Raw genomic sequence first — 15445 nt, 5'->3', positions numbered from 1 at the left:
ATAGGGTAGAGGGTCGTGGATCGTCCGAGCGGTCGAGGGTCGAGGATCGCCGAGGGGTCGAGAGGTTGCCTAGCTAGTGTCAAAGTATTTAAGAAATCCATGGCTTCATCATTAGCCGGAAGTAACCGGGGCATGATGGTATGAAGTTGTGCAAAGTTATTCTGGAACGGAGTCCCGAATAGGATAATTCGCCTTTTTGTATGAAGGTATGCAAAGGCCTTCCAAATAGCGATACTCGGAAGACTCTTGCTGAACTTTGTACGAAAAAGCGAATTATCCTATCTGGGACTCCGTTCCAAAACAACTTTGCAGAACTGCGTACCATCATGCGCCTGTTACTTTCGCCTAATGATGAAGACATGGTTGTGTTGAATCCTTTGACACTAGACAAACATGACATTAGGGGGTCGAGGTTCAGGAAATAGGGTACATAGAGGGTCGTGGATCGTCGAGCGGTTGAGGGTCGAGGGTCTGGCAATGTGCACAAGTTGATCCAAACCCTAGAAGAGCTGCCGAGGCCACCCAAATTTACCAAGTTAAAAGAGCGCTGTCGTCGAGGCCACCCCGAACCCTTGAAGCGTTGCCGAGGCCACCCCAAACCCTAGAGAAGCGTTGAGGCCACTAATATGATTCCTTGTTGTGATTAGCTAGCTAGGTCTACGTTTTCCACTAATATATCCATCTGTCATGTTTGTATAATAATTGCCATGTTGTAATATTTGCAGAAACTATGGAGCACGGCCGAGACGAGGAAGCAGAACAGGTGTTGGGGGACATAATCGCAGCCGGAGGTGATGTCATGTTGTATCTCAACGAAACTGATGGACTGGAAGGAGAGGGTGAAGCAGGCTACGGTTATCGAACAATGGAGGAGGAAGGACATGATTATGATGGCTCCGGTGACTGAATGCCGGTGCAAGAAGGAGACCGTGATGACGGCTCCGGTGACCGAACAGAGTCCGGCCAGGTATATATATTAATTAAGCCTGTGCTGACTAGCTAATTGATGCATTCATTGTTTTGGTATGTACACATATTAACTCTTGTCTTTCTTCTTCTTTCTAGCCCTCCAGATCGAGCACAACTTCGGTAAAGAGACGAGGCCCGAAGAAAAAGTTGCGCTCGGATGAAAGGTTCACGATCACAGCAATCGCGCGTGATGGCCAACCGATTGAACCCATTCGGACCAAGGAAGCATTTTCTGCTCAGTGCGGGGTTCTTGTTAGGGACATGATCCCGATCAGCATCCACCAATGGTATAAGCCTAAGAAGGAAGACCCTGAGGTGTCTTATGTCAACGATAGGGAGAAAGATGATCTTTGGGCCGCGCTGAAGGCAAATTTCACCCTACCGCCAGAGGAGGATCCGGAGAAGCCAGTTAAAGAGCCATTGATCAAGTCTCATGCTCTTAAGAAGATGGCATATCTATTCAGGAGGTGGAAGAATGAGCTGAAAACAAAGTTTGTCGACGAAGAAAAGACACCAGAATTCACCGGCCGGTATGAGAAGCTCAGAGATCACTGGGACGCATTTGTGGCCCACAAGACATCGGACAAGAGTAAGAAGATGTCAGCGACAAACAAGATAAATGCTGCGAAGAAGGAGCATCACCATCGCACGGGGTTAGGTGGCTACCTCAAAGCCCGGCCGTTGTGGGCCAAGGCTGAGAATGACCTGCTTGATAAAGGGGCCGAACCAGAGACATTGAACTGGCCAGACCGTTCAAGGACTTGGTTCTTCAGGGTTGGCGGAACCTTGGACCCTGTAACAGGGAAGTGCGTTTGGACGAACGAGCAACTGCGAATACCCGTCACGAAGCTTCAGGACTATATCACCGCAGCGCAGGAAGGGACGTTCATTCCAGACAGAGAGAACGATGAGCTCACAATGGCCCTCGGGAATCCTGAGCACCCTGGACGGACACGAGGCACGCCAGGCTCCGTTCCGTGGAAGGCTGGGTTTCCGGAGGCAGGCGGTTACAAATGCCAGGAGAGGAGGAGGAAAGTGGAGCATACCCAACTGTAGAAGCTGCACGCAAGGGTACAAGCACTAGAGGAACGAGAAGCAGTTCACAGCAAGCAACCTGCCGAAGCTACCCCCGAAGCTACCCCGCCATCTCAGCGGAGAAGCAGCGTGGCTTCCACCGAGCTGCTTCAGCTGGAGCCTATCTTCAAGGCTCCTGCTAGCTACTCCGTGGATGCTATAACGGAGTCTCAACATTTCCACCTTATGATGCAATGGCAGAACTTCAAAGTCAAGGCGGCTGTCGGCTCTGTTCGACCTCCTGAACCCGGCGCAACTTTTCACTGCCGTCCAATTCTAGAAGGATATGATAGGGTGACAGTGGATGAAATAACGGAGGGATTTGAGGAGCTCGAGCTTGACCACCCTACCGATGAAGGGGAGACTCGGCTGGGTTCTGCTCTGAAGACTCCATGCCTATGGCGGAAGGAGCTCATCAACCTTCCGAACTGGATGCCTCCGCCTCCTCCTCCTCCTCCGGCGAGTCAGGGCACTCCGCCTCCTCCTCCGGCGAGTGATCAGGGCACTCCCCCTCCTTCTCCAGTGCGTGGCGGCATTCCGCCTCCTTCTCCGCATGCGGCGGCGCGCCCGAGTAGCCAGCCTCCTCCTTCTCTGCCTCGTTAGCAAGGGCGGAAGAGACCCGTCGCCGCTCCGGCTGCTCTGGCGCGTCGTCGTCCTTCTCCTCCGCCTCGTAAGCAAGGAAAGAAGACAGCCGCAGCCGCTCTGTCTGCTCCGGCGTCTAGCAGTACAGCCAGAGGCGGGAGGCAATACAGATTCAGTCCATCTCTCAAGCCTCTAGAGAAGTTACCATACGAGAGGACCGTGGAGGAAAATGCGAAGATCGTGGAAGCCAAAGTGAGGGACTTCTTTGAAGCGGTGAAAGCAAAGAAACATCCACCTCCGGAGGAGAAGATAGATCCGGTGAAAGTAAAGCGCACTATCGATGCCCTCAAGAAACCACCACCGTCTCCGTCGAAAAGCAACTATGAGCGCATTATTGAAAGGTCATATATCGAAGCGGAGCGGTCGGGAAGTACTATCAGTGATCGAAGGTTAGCAGAACGACGAGCTGGGAAAAAAATTGCCCAGCTCGGTGAACAAGCGAACCAATCGTGCCCCCCGCTCAAGGTGTCTAGCGATATCGTGGCTAATCATCCAGAGATTTTGCCCGGTACCAATCTTGGAGATTACCTTCCCGATGATGTACATTATGATACAATGGAGGTGGACGAACACAATACCATTACGGGAAGCCTCTCGTCAAAGATGAAAGATCTCTAACAACGGTGATGCAAAGTGTTGGGGAACGTAGTAATTTCAAAAAAATTCCTACGCACACGCAAGATCATTGTGATGCATAGCAACGAGAGGTGAGAGTTTTATCCACGTACCCTCGTAGATCGAAAGCGGAAGCGTTAGAACAACGCGGTTGATGTAGTCGTACGTCTTCACAATCCGACCGATCCAAGTACCGAACGCACGACACCTCCGGGTTCAGCACACGTTCAGCTCGATGACGTCCCACGAACTCCGATCCAGCAGAGCTTCGAGGGAGAGTTTCGTCAGCACGACGGCATGATGACGGTGATGATGATGCTACCGACGCAGGGGTTCACCTAAGAACCGCTACGATATGACCGAGGTGGATTATGTTGGAGGGGGGCACCACACACGGCTAAGAGATCCAAGGGATCAATTGTTGTGTCTATGGGGTGCCCCCCTCCCCCATATATAAAGGAGTGGAGGAGGGGGAGGGGCCGGCCACCCTTGGCGCACCCCATGAGGAGTCCTACTCCGACCGGGAGTAGGACTCCCCCCTTCCACGTTGGAGTAGGAGAGGAGAGGGAAGGAGAGAGAGGGGGAAAGGAAAGGGGGGGCGCCGCCCCCCTCCTTGTCCAATTCGGACTTGGGGGGGAGGGGCGCGCGGCTGCCCCTTTGCCGCCTCTCCTCTTCCACCACTTGGGCCCATCAGGCCCAATAACCTCCGAGGGGCTTCCGGTAACCCCCCGGTACTCCGGTATATATCCGGTAACCCCCGGAACCATTCCGGTGTCCGAATATAGTCGTCCAATATATCAATCTTCATGTCTCGACCATTTTGAGACCCCTCGTCATGTCCGTGATCACATCCGGGACACCGAACTACCTTCGGTACATCAAAACACATGAACTCATAATATAACCGTCATCGATCTTTAAGCGTGCGGACCCTACGGGTTCGAGAACTATGTAGGCATGACCGAGACACGTCTCCGGTCAATAACCAATAGCGGAACCTGGATGCTCATATTGGCTCCCACATATTCTACGAAAATCTTTATCGGTCAAACTGCATAACAACATACGTTGTTCCCTTTGTCATCGGTATGTTACTTGCCCGAGATTCAATCGTCGGTATCTCAATACCTAGTTCAATCTCGTTACCGGCAAGTCTCTTTACTCGTTCCGTAATACATCATCCTGCAACTAACTCATTAGTTGTAATGCTTGCAAGGCTTAAGTGATGTGCATTACCGAGTGGGCCCAGAGATACCTCCCCGACAATCGGAGTGACAAATCCTAATCTCGAAATACGCCAACCCAACAAGTACCTTCGGAGACACCTATAGAGCACCTTTATAATCACCCAGTTACATTGTGACGTTTGGTAGCACACAAAGTGTTCCCCCGGTAAACGGGAGTTGCATAATCTCATAGTCATAGGAACGTGTATAAGTCATGAAGAAAGCAATAGCAACATACTAAACGATCAAGTGCTAAGCTAACGGAATGGCTCAACTCAATCACATCATTTTCCTAATGATGTGATCCCGTTAATCAAATGACAACTCTTTGTCTATGGCTAGGAAACATAACCATCTTTGATTAACGAGCTAGTCAAGTAGAGGCATACTAGTGACACTCTATTTGTCTATGTATTCACACATGTATCATGTTTCCAGTTAATACAATTCTAGCATGAATGATAAACATTTATCATGATATAAGGAAATAAATAATAACTTTATTATTGCCTCTAGGGCATATTTCCTTCAGTCCCCCACTTGCACTAGAGTCAATAATCTAGATTACACAGTAATGATTCTAATAGTTCACATCACCATGTGATTAACACCCATAGTTCACATCATCATGTGACCAACACCCAAAGGGTTTACTAGAGTCAATAATCTAGTTCACATCGCTATGTGATTAACACCCAAAGAGTACTAAGGTGTGATCATGTTTTGCTTGTGAGAGAAGTTTAGTCAACGGGTCTGCCACATTCAGATCCGTATGTATTTTGCAAATTTCTATGTCAACAATGCTCTGCACGGAGCTACTCTAGCTAATTGCTCCCACTTTCAATATGCATCCAGATTGAGATTTAGAGTCATCTGGATAAGTGTCAAAACTTGCATCGATGTAACCCTTTACGACGAACCTTTTTTCACCTCCATAATCGAGAAACATATCCTTATTCCACTAAGGATAATTTTGACCGCTGTCCAGTGATCTACTCCTAGATCACTGTTGTACTCCCTTGCCAAAATCAGTGTAGGGTATACAATAGATCTGGTTCACAGCATGGCATACTTTATAGAACCTATGGCTGAGGCATAGGGAGTGACTTTCATTCTCTTTCTATCTTCTGCCGTGGTCGGGCTTTGAGTCTTACTCAATTTCATACCTTGTAACATAGGCAAGAACTCTTTCTTTAACTGTTCCATTTTGAACTACTTCAAAATCTTGTCAAGGTATGTACTCATTGAAAAATCTTATCAAGCGTCTTGATCTATCTCTATAGATCTTGATGCTCAATATGTAAGCAGCTTCACCGAGGTCTTTCTTTGAAAAACTCCTTTCAAATACTCTTTTATGCTTTCCAGAAAATTCTACATTTTTTTCGATCAACAATATGTCATTCACATATACTTATCAGAAATGTTGTAGTGCTCCCACTCACTTTCTTGTAAATACAGGCTTCACCGCAAGTCTGTATAAAACTATCTGCTTTGATCAACTCATCAAAGCGTATATTCCAACTCCGAGATGTTTGCACCAGTCCATAGATGGATCGCTGGAGCTTGCACATTTTGTTAGCACCTTTAGGATCGACAAAACTTTATGGTTGCATCATATACAACTCTTCTTTAAGAAATCCATTAAGGAATGTAGTTTTGACATCCATTTGCCAGATTTCATAAAATGTGGCAATTCGCTAACATGATTTGGATAGACTTTAAGCATCGCTACGAGTGAGAAAATCTCATCGTAGTCAACACCTTGAACTTTGTCAAAAACCTTTTTCGACAAGTCTAGCTTTGTAGATAGTAACACTACTATCAGCGTCCGTCTTCCTCTTGAAGATCCATTTATTTTCTATGGCTTGCCGATCATCAGGCAAGTCAACCAAAGTCCACACTTTGTTCTCATACATGGATCCCATCTCAGATTTCATGGCCACAAGCCATTTCGTGGAATCTGGGCTCATCATCGCTTCCTCATAGTTCGCAGGTTCGTCATGGTCTAGTAACATGACTTCCAGAACAGGATTACTGTACCACTCTGGTGCGGATCTTACTCTGGTTGACCTACGAGGTTTGGTAGAAACTTGATCTGAAGTTTCATGATCATCATCATTAACTTCCTCAGTAATTCGTGTAGGCATCACTGGAACTGATTTCAGTGATGAGCTACTTTTCAATTCGAGAGAAGGTACAATTACCTTATCAAGTTCTACTTTCCTCCCACTCACTTCGTTCGAGAGAAACTCCTTCTCTAGAAAGGATCCATTCTTAGCAACGAATATCTTGCCTTCGTATCTGTGATAGAAGGTGTACCCAACAGTAACTTTTGGGTATCCTATGAAGACGCACTTCTCCGATTTGGGTTTGAGTTTATCAGGATGAAACTTTTTCACATAAGCATCGCAACCCCAAACTTAAAAAAATGATAGCTTAGGTTTCTTGCCAAACCATAGTTCATAGGGTGTCATCTCAACGGATTTAAACGGTGCCCTATTTAACGTGAATGTAGCTGTCTCTAATGCATAACCCCAAAACGATAGTGGTAAATCGGTAGGAGACATCATAGATTGCACTATATCCAATAAAGTACGGTTATGACGTTCGGACACACCATTATGCTGTGGTGTTCCAGATGGCACGAATTTGTGAAACTATTCCACATTGTTTTAATTGAAGACCAAACTCGTAACTCAAATATTTGTCTCCGCGATCAGATCGTAGAAACTTTATTTTCTTGTCATGATGATTTTCCACTTCACTCTGAAATTCTTTGAACTTTTTAAATGTTTCAGACTTATGTTTCATCAAGTAGATATACCCATATCTGCTCAAATCATCTGTGAAGGTCAGAAAATAACGATACCCGCCGCGAGCCTCAACACTCATCGGACCGCATACATCAGTATGTATTATTTCCAATAAGTCAGTTGCTCCCTCCATTGTTCCGGAGAACGGAGTCTTAGTCATCTTGCCCATGAGGCATGGTTCGCAAGCATCAAGTGTTTCATAATCAAGTGATTCCAAAAAACCATCAGCATGGAGTTTCTTCATGCGCTTTACACCAATATGACCTAAACGGCAGTGCCACAAATAAGTTGCACTATCATTATTAACTTTGCATCTTTTGGCTTCAATATTATGAATATGTGTATCAATCGAGATCCAACAAACCATTTTCATTGGGTGTATGGCCATAGTTTTATTCATGTAAACAGAACAACAATTATTCTCTAATTTAGATGAATAACCATATTGCAATAAACATGATCAAATCATATTCATGCTCAACGCAAACACCAAATAACATTTATTTAGGTTCAACACTAATACCGAAAGTATAGGGAGTGTGCGATGATGATCATATCAATCTTGGAACTGCTTCCAACACACATCGTCACTTCACTCTTAACTAGTTTCTGTTCATTCTCCAACTCCCATTTCGAGTTACTACTTTTAGCAACTGAACTAGTATCAAATACCGCGGGGTTGCTATAAACACTAGTAAAGTACACATCGATAACATGTATATCAAATATACCTTTGTTCACTTTGCCATCCTTCTTATCCGCCAAATACTTGGGGCAGTTCCGCTTCCAGTGACTAGTCTCTTTGCAGTAGAAGCACTTAGTCTCAGGCTTAGGTCCAGATTTGGGCTTCTTCACTCGAGCAGAAACTTGCTTGCCATTCTTCTTGAAGTTCCCCTTCTTCTCTTTGCCCTTTTCTTGAAACTAGTGGTCTTGTCAACCATCAACACTTGATGCGTTTCTTGATTTCTACCTTCGTCAATTTCAGCATCACGAAGAGCTTGGGAATCGTTTCCGTTATCCCTTGCATATTATAGTTCATCACGAAGTTCTAGTAACTTGGTGATGGTGATTAGAGAATTCTGTCAATCATTATTTTATCTGGAAGATTAACTCCCACTTGATTCAAGCGATTGTAGTACCCAGACAATCTGAGCACATTCTCACTGCTTGAGCTATTCTCCTCCATCTTTTAGCTATAGAACTTGTTGGAGACTTCATATCTCTCAACTCGGGTATTTGCTTGAAATATTAACTTCAACTCCTGGAACATCTCATATGGTCCATGACGTTGAAAACGTCTTTGAAATCCCGATTCTAAGCCGTTAAGCATGGTGCACTAAACTATCAAGTAGTCATCATATTGAGCTAGCCAAACGTTCATAACGTCTGCATCTGCTCCTGCAATAGGTCTGTCACCTAGCGGTGCATCAAGGACATAATTCTTCTGTGCAGCAATGAGGATAATCCTCAGATCACGGATCCAATCCGCATCATTGCTACTAACATCTTTCAACTTAGTTTTCTCTAGGAACATATAAAAAATAAAACAGGGGAGCTAAACGCGAGCTATTGATCTACAACATAGATATGCTAATACTACCAGGACTAACTTCATGATAAATTAAAGTTCAATTAATCAAATTACTTAAGAACTCCCACTTAGATAGACATCCCTCTAATCATCTAAGTGATCAAGTGATCCAAATCAACTAAACCATGTCCGATCATCACGTGAAATGGAGTAGTTTTCAATGGTGAACATCACTATGTTGATCATATCTACTATATGATTCACGCTCGACCCTTCGGTCTTAGTGTTCCGAGGCCAATTCTGCATATGCTAGGCTCCTCAAGTTTAACCTGAGTATTCTGCGTGTGCAAAACTGGCTTGCGCCCGTTGTAGATGGACGTAGAGCTTATCACACCCGATCATCACCTGGTGTCTGGGCACGACGAACTTTGGCAATGGTGCATACTGAGGGAGGACACCTTTTTCTTGAAATTTAGTGAGAGATCATCTTATAATGCTACCGTCAATCAAAGCAAAATAAGATGCATAAAAGATAAACATCACATGCAATCAATATAAGTGATATGATATGGCCATCATCATCTTGTGCTTGTGATCTCCATCTCCGAAGCACCGTCATGATCACCATCGTCACCGGCGCGACACCTTGATCTCCATCGTAGCATCGTTGTCGTCTCGCCAACTATTGCTTCTACGACTATCGCTACCGCTTAGTGATAAAGTAAAGCAATTACAGGGCGATTGCATTGCATTCAATAAAGTGACAACCATATGGCTCCTGCCAGTTGCCGATAACTCGGTTACAAAACATGATCATCTCATACAATAAAATATACCATCATGCCTTGACCATATCACATCACAATATGCCCTGCAAAAACAAGTTAGACGTCCTCTACTTTGTTGTTGCAAGTTTTACGGGCTGAGCAAGAACCGTTCTTACCTACGCATCAGAACCACAACGATAGTTCGTCAAGTTAGTGTTGTTTTAACCTTCTCAAGGACCGGGCGTAGCCACACTCGGTTCAACTAAAGTTGGAGAAACTGACACCCGCCAGCCACCTATGTGCAAAGCACGTCGGTAGACCAGTCTCGTGTAAGCGTACGCGTAATGTCGGTCCGGGCCGCTTCATCCAACAATACCGCCGAACCAAAGTGTGACATGCTGGTAAGTAGTATGACTTGTATCGCCCACAACTCACTTGTGTTCTACTCGTGCATATAACATCAACGCATAAAACCTGGCTCAGATGCCACTGTTGGGGAACGTAGTAATTTCAAAAAAATTCCTACGCACACGCAAGATCATGGTGATGCATAGCAACGAGAGGTGAGAGTGTTATCCACGTACCCTCGTAGACCGAAAGCGGAAGCGTTAGAACAACGCGGTTGATGTAGTCGTACGTCTTCACGATCCGACCGATCCAAGTACCGAACGCACGGCACCTCCTAGTTCAGCACACGTTCAGCTCAATGACGTCCCACGAACTCCGATCCAGCAGAGCTCGAGGGAGAGTTTCGTCAGCACGACGGCGTGATTACGGTGATGATGATGCTACCGACGCAGGGCTTCACCTAAGCACCGCTACGATATGACCGAGGTGGATTATGGTGGAGGGGAGCACCGCACACGGCTAAGAGATCCAAGGGATCAATTGTTGTGTCTATGGGGTGCCCCCTCCCCAGTATATAAAGGAGTGGAGGAGGGGAGGGGTCCGGACACCCTTGGCGCGCCCCATGAAGAGTCCTACTCCCCCTTCCATGTTGGAGTAGGAGAGGAGAGGGAAGGAGAGAGAGGGGGAAAGGAAAGGGGGGCGCCGCCCCCCTCCTTGTCCAATTCGGACTTGGGGGGGAGGGGCGCGCGGCTGCCCCTTGGTCGCCTCTCCTCTTCCACCACTTGGCCCCATGAGGCCCAATTACCTCCGTGGGGGTTCCAGTAACCCCCTGGTACTCTGGTATATAGCCGATAACCCCCGGAACCATTCCGGTGTCCGAATATAGTCGTCCAATATATCAATCTTCATGTCTCGACCATTTCGAGACTCCTCGTCATGTCCGTGATCACATCCGGGACTCCAAACTACCTTCGGTACATCAAAACACATAAACTCATAATATAACCGTCATCGAACTTTAAGCGTGCGGACCCTACGGGTTCGAGAACTATGTTGACATGACCGAGACATGTCTCCAGTCAATAACCAATAGCGGAACCTGGATGCTCATATTGGCTCCCACATATTCTACGAAGATCTTTATCGGTCAAACCGCATAACAACATACGTTGTTCCCTTTGTCATCGGTATGTTACTTGCCCGAGATTCGATCGTCGGTATCTCAATACCTAGTTCAATCTCGTTACCGGCAAGTCTCTTTACTCGTTCCGTAATACATCATCCCGCAACTAACTCATTAGTTGTAATGCTTGCAAGGCTTAAGTGATGTGCATTACCGAGTGGGCCCAGAAATACCTCTCCGACAATCGGAGTGACAAATCCTAATCTCGAAATACGCCAACCCAACAAGTACCTTCGGAGACACCTGTAGAGCACCTTTATAATCACCCAGTTACGTTGTGACGTTTGGTAGCACACAAAGTGTTCCTCCGGTAAACGGGAGTTGCATAATCTCATAGTCATAGGAACATGTATAAGTCATGAAGAAAGCAATAGCAACATACTAAACGATCAAGTGCTAAGCTAACGGAATGGCTCAAGTCAATCACATCATTCTCCTAATGATGTGATCCCGTTAATCAAATGACAACTCTTTGTCTATGGCTAGGAAACATAACCATCTTTGATTAACGAGCTAGTCAAGTAGAGGCATACTAGTGACACTCTGTTTGTCTATGTATTCACACATGTATCATGTTTCCGGTTAATACAATTCTAGCATGAATAATAAACATTTATCATGATATAAGGAAATAAATAATAACTTTATTATTGCCTCTAGGGCATATTTCCTTCACGAAGATTCCATGATTGGTACATGAAAACCTGCAGAGAGTCTGGGGGAAGGATACTTTGATGCTGAGAGTTAAAGAGGAGCACGACCTCGTTGGAATTGAATTGTTGACTCTTCCATTTGAGGAGTTCTTCTAGTTTTTCAATCAAAAGGCCCTCGATAAATTAATGGTCACTTGCTACTGTCTGTAAGTACTACTTCTGTCATTAAGTCTCTATATATAGCTCAGCTCTTTCATTGCATGTATATATGATTATCCTCACTATATTATGCAGATTGAAGATCGTCAAATGCAAAAAGCGGAAATCTATGATATTGGGTTCATTAACACAAATCTCATAGATGAATTTACGGTTAAGTTTCATGCCAAAGACATCGAGGCCAACTTGCTCAAATCGTTGCTAATAAATCAAAACAAAGATAAAATACTCTTTCCTTACAACTTCAAGTGAGTGCTACTGTCTTGTGCATATTCCGTTTCCCTTATTACTCGAGGTTATAGTAATGCAATTGATGAGTTATGCATGCGTGCGCAGCTTCCACTATATTCTCCTAGAGATTAAGCTTGAGCAGGGACTTGTAACCGTCTTAGACTCGAGACGAAAAGATCCCGAGGAATATGCGGACATGACTAAAATGCTCAAGAAGTAAGTTCAATTGATCATTATCACACCATATCGGCAACTTTGTTCATTTCCTGATATCAAGTAATTGTTTTCTTTGTCTCGCAGGGTTTGGAAAGTATTCACCGCACAAGCTCTGGGACTGCCGGGGGAGCTGCGATTTACACACCTGAAAGTAAGTACTACTAGCTAGCTAGTTCCGCGCATCTCGATCCCGTTGATTCTAACTACTTTCATCAATGCCATTTATAATGCTCCATTATCAGTTTGATTGACCTCTATTTCTCGTAAAGTGCTTGTGGCAGGAACCCGGGAATGATTACTGTGGATACTACGTGTGCGAGTTCATCTACAACGCGACTTGCAAAAATAAGCGGGGCTACTCCAAAAGACAATATGAAGTGTGTAAGCAATAATATTCACAATTTCATTTTATTACACCATCATTTCTATTGAATTTCATTCATATATATGTATTAACCCCCTTCTTCAAATTAGACGTGGCAGATGCGGGATGAACTCCTACCACAAGATCGCATGAAAGCAATTCAAGAGGAATTGGCGGGATTCTTTCTTGATCACGTCATCAATAAAGCCGGAGAATACCATGTGGAAGTTGAGTTCAGATGTTAGGGGATTGTAAGAGATCTTATATTGTATATATGTAGCGAGTAGCGTCGGATAGATATAGGAAAACTTGTTGTTCGCCCAATCTCTCGGAGAAGAAGAGGTCAATATCACTTCTCTCTGTATGCATATGTTCATGACGAACTTCTGTACTTAATGGTTTCCTTCATTTGCTTACTAGCTAGCGTGTCGAGGGCCTCTCTATACGTATAGTAAGTAGCGTCGACCAAGCACGGAGATAAGAGAGGGCACTTCTCTCTATTAATTAATTAGCTACCTAACACAATATATGAAACACCTAAATTAACCATACAAAACCCCCCAAAACCCCCAACCCCCCCCCCCTTAAAAAACAAAAACCCTAGCCCCTCAACTGCTGACGCGTGGTAGCTTATTGGTCCCGGCCGGTGCTACCAACTGGGACAAAAGGCCCCCCTGCCAGGGCAAGCCGCAACGGCCACGTGGAGCCCCATATGTCCCGATTGGTATAAGAACCGGTACTAAAGGTATAGGGCTTTAGTACCGACCCTTTAGTCCCGGTTCCCCAACCGGGCCAAATGGGCCTTACGAATCGGGACAAATGGCCCTTTTTCTACTAGTGTATGTTAAGTTCTACATATGAGGTTGTGTTTCTGCCATGTATACTTTGTGTGCATGTGTTGTTTGCATTGAGGTTAACTTATACTCCCTCCGTCCCATAATATAAGAGTGTTTTTGACACTAGTGTAGTGTAAAACACGCTTTTATATTGGGACAGAGGGAGTAGTTTGCTATCAGTTTGGTTTGGTTGTTTATGAGTTGTGTTATGTTGTACTGCTCATGGTTGTGTTGTTTATTATACTGTGTTAAAGATACACTATTCACATGTCTTGATCTTGGAAGTTATTGATGTGAGCTTTTTTGCACAAAGTGTTCAGAGCTAACACACGAATAATCTTGCAAGTCCTGAAATTTCTATGGGAGTATGTCTTAATGTCTTGTGTTTCTGTTCATTGATGTGAACTTTTAAGTCTCACAGCTGAATGTAAAACCACCATTTGTCTTTCTTTCTCTCATATTTTGTATGCTTTCTTATGTTTGATTATTCCTATTACCAGGATGATCTGAGTCACTCAGAAGAAGTGGAGGGTAGAAGGAGGGCACAAGAAGCTTCGTTTCTCATTGATGTTATGTGTGATAACTTAAAACTTGTGCTTCTCATCCAATCTTTGTAGAACTATGTTGTTGTGCGCTTGTGCACTTGTTGGATCCTTTTGTTGTGCACTTGCACATATAGAACTATTTTTCTGTGCACTTTTAGAATCATTTTGGTGTTCACTTGTTGGGCCTTGAACCTTGTTGTATAGAGGAGTCATTGGATGATGTATTGTATTTCATGTGAAGTGTTACTGAAATGAAATATTCAGTTTATTTGCAATATTGTATTTTGTTGTACTTGTTTTTTAATGGGCCTATCTTGATATATGCATGCTTCTGGCAAAATAATGCATCAGCCCATACAAATCAGACTTTTTTTTATAATAAAATATGTATTGGGCCAGGCCCATGTAGGCTAGATTGGTGGACCGGGCTGTGAAATTTATGATGATTCCATTTGGTCACTAGCAATGCCACGTCAGCTCAGCCACATCAGATCGTACGTGGCTCAGAGAAATGGGTAATGACCAAACCAAAATTTTGGTCAATAGAGATCTGCGACCAAAATTTTAGAAAGGTCATGTTGGTTCGTTCTTGACGGCCAACTGTTGACCTTTTGAATTTGGTCAAAATAGGGTCCTAAAATATGAATAATGACGATTCAGTGACCAAAATGGAGGGTCAACAATGAACAAATTTCTTGTAGTGCTAATTGATACATGCAGTGGCCTTGAAACGTACATGTAGTGGAGTTCAAAGAGAAAAAAACATACACAAAGTCTCTCTGTTCCGGTTGCGGACTGCACTTTTTCCTAGCGTGTGTTTCGTACTCCAGTTAGGCTGCTATTTATTGGTTGTACCTCGTTTACAATCGCTTAAGCTAATTAGAAGCAAGGAACATGCCTGCCAAGTCATATTTTTTTAATGGCATCAGCAGGATATCATGCATGCAATATATATGTCCGAGTAGACTTGCTTGCCGGATTGGCTTCCGTGTTGTATTAGGCACCCACGTGTGCGTACGTTAGCTTTCTATATTTGGACACGTACATGATATCATATACTTGTAGTCCAACTTATATCTCCACCGCTATATAGACCTGTAGGTCTCCTTCTCCTACACGTCTTCCATATCTTATATGTGACGGGGATTGCGCCTTTTTTTATTTAATACTAGTAAAAGGGTTCGTGCGTTACAACAGGAGAAAAAAAATATCA

This window comes from Triticum aestivum, chromosome 7D (assembly GCF_018294505.1).
Source record: "Triticum aestivum cultivar Chinese Spring chromosome 7D, IWGSC CS RefSeq v2.1, whole genome shotgun sequence".
Taxonomy (NCBI): Eukaryota; Viridiplantae; Streptophyta; class Magnoliopsida; order Poales; family Poaceae; genus Triticum; species Triticum aestivum.
The sequence above is the reverse complement of the archived record's forward strand: the minus strand, read 5'-3'. Positions refer to the sequence as shown.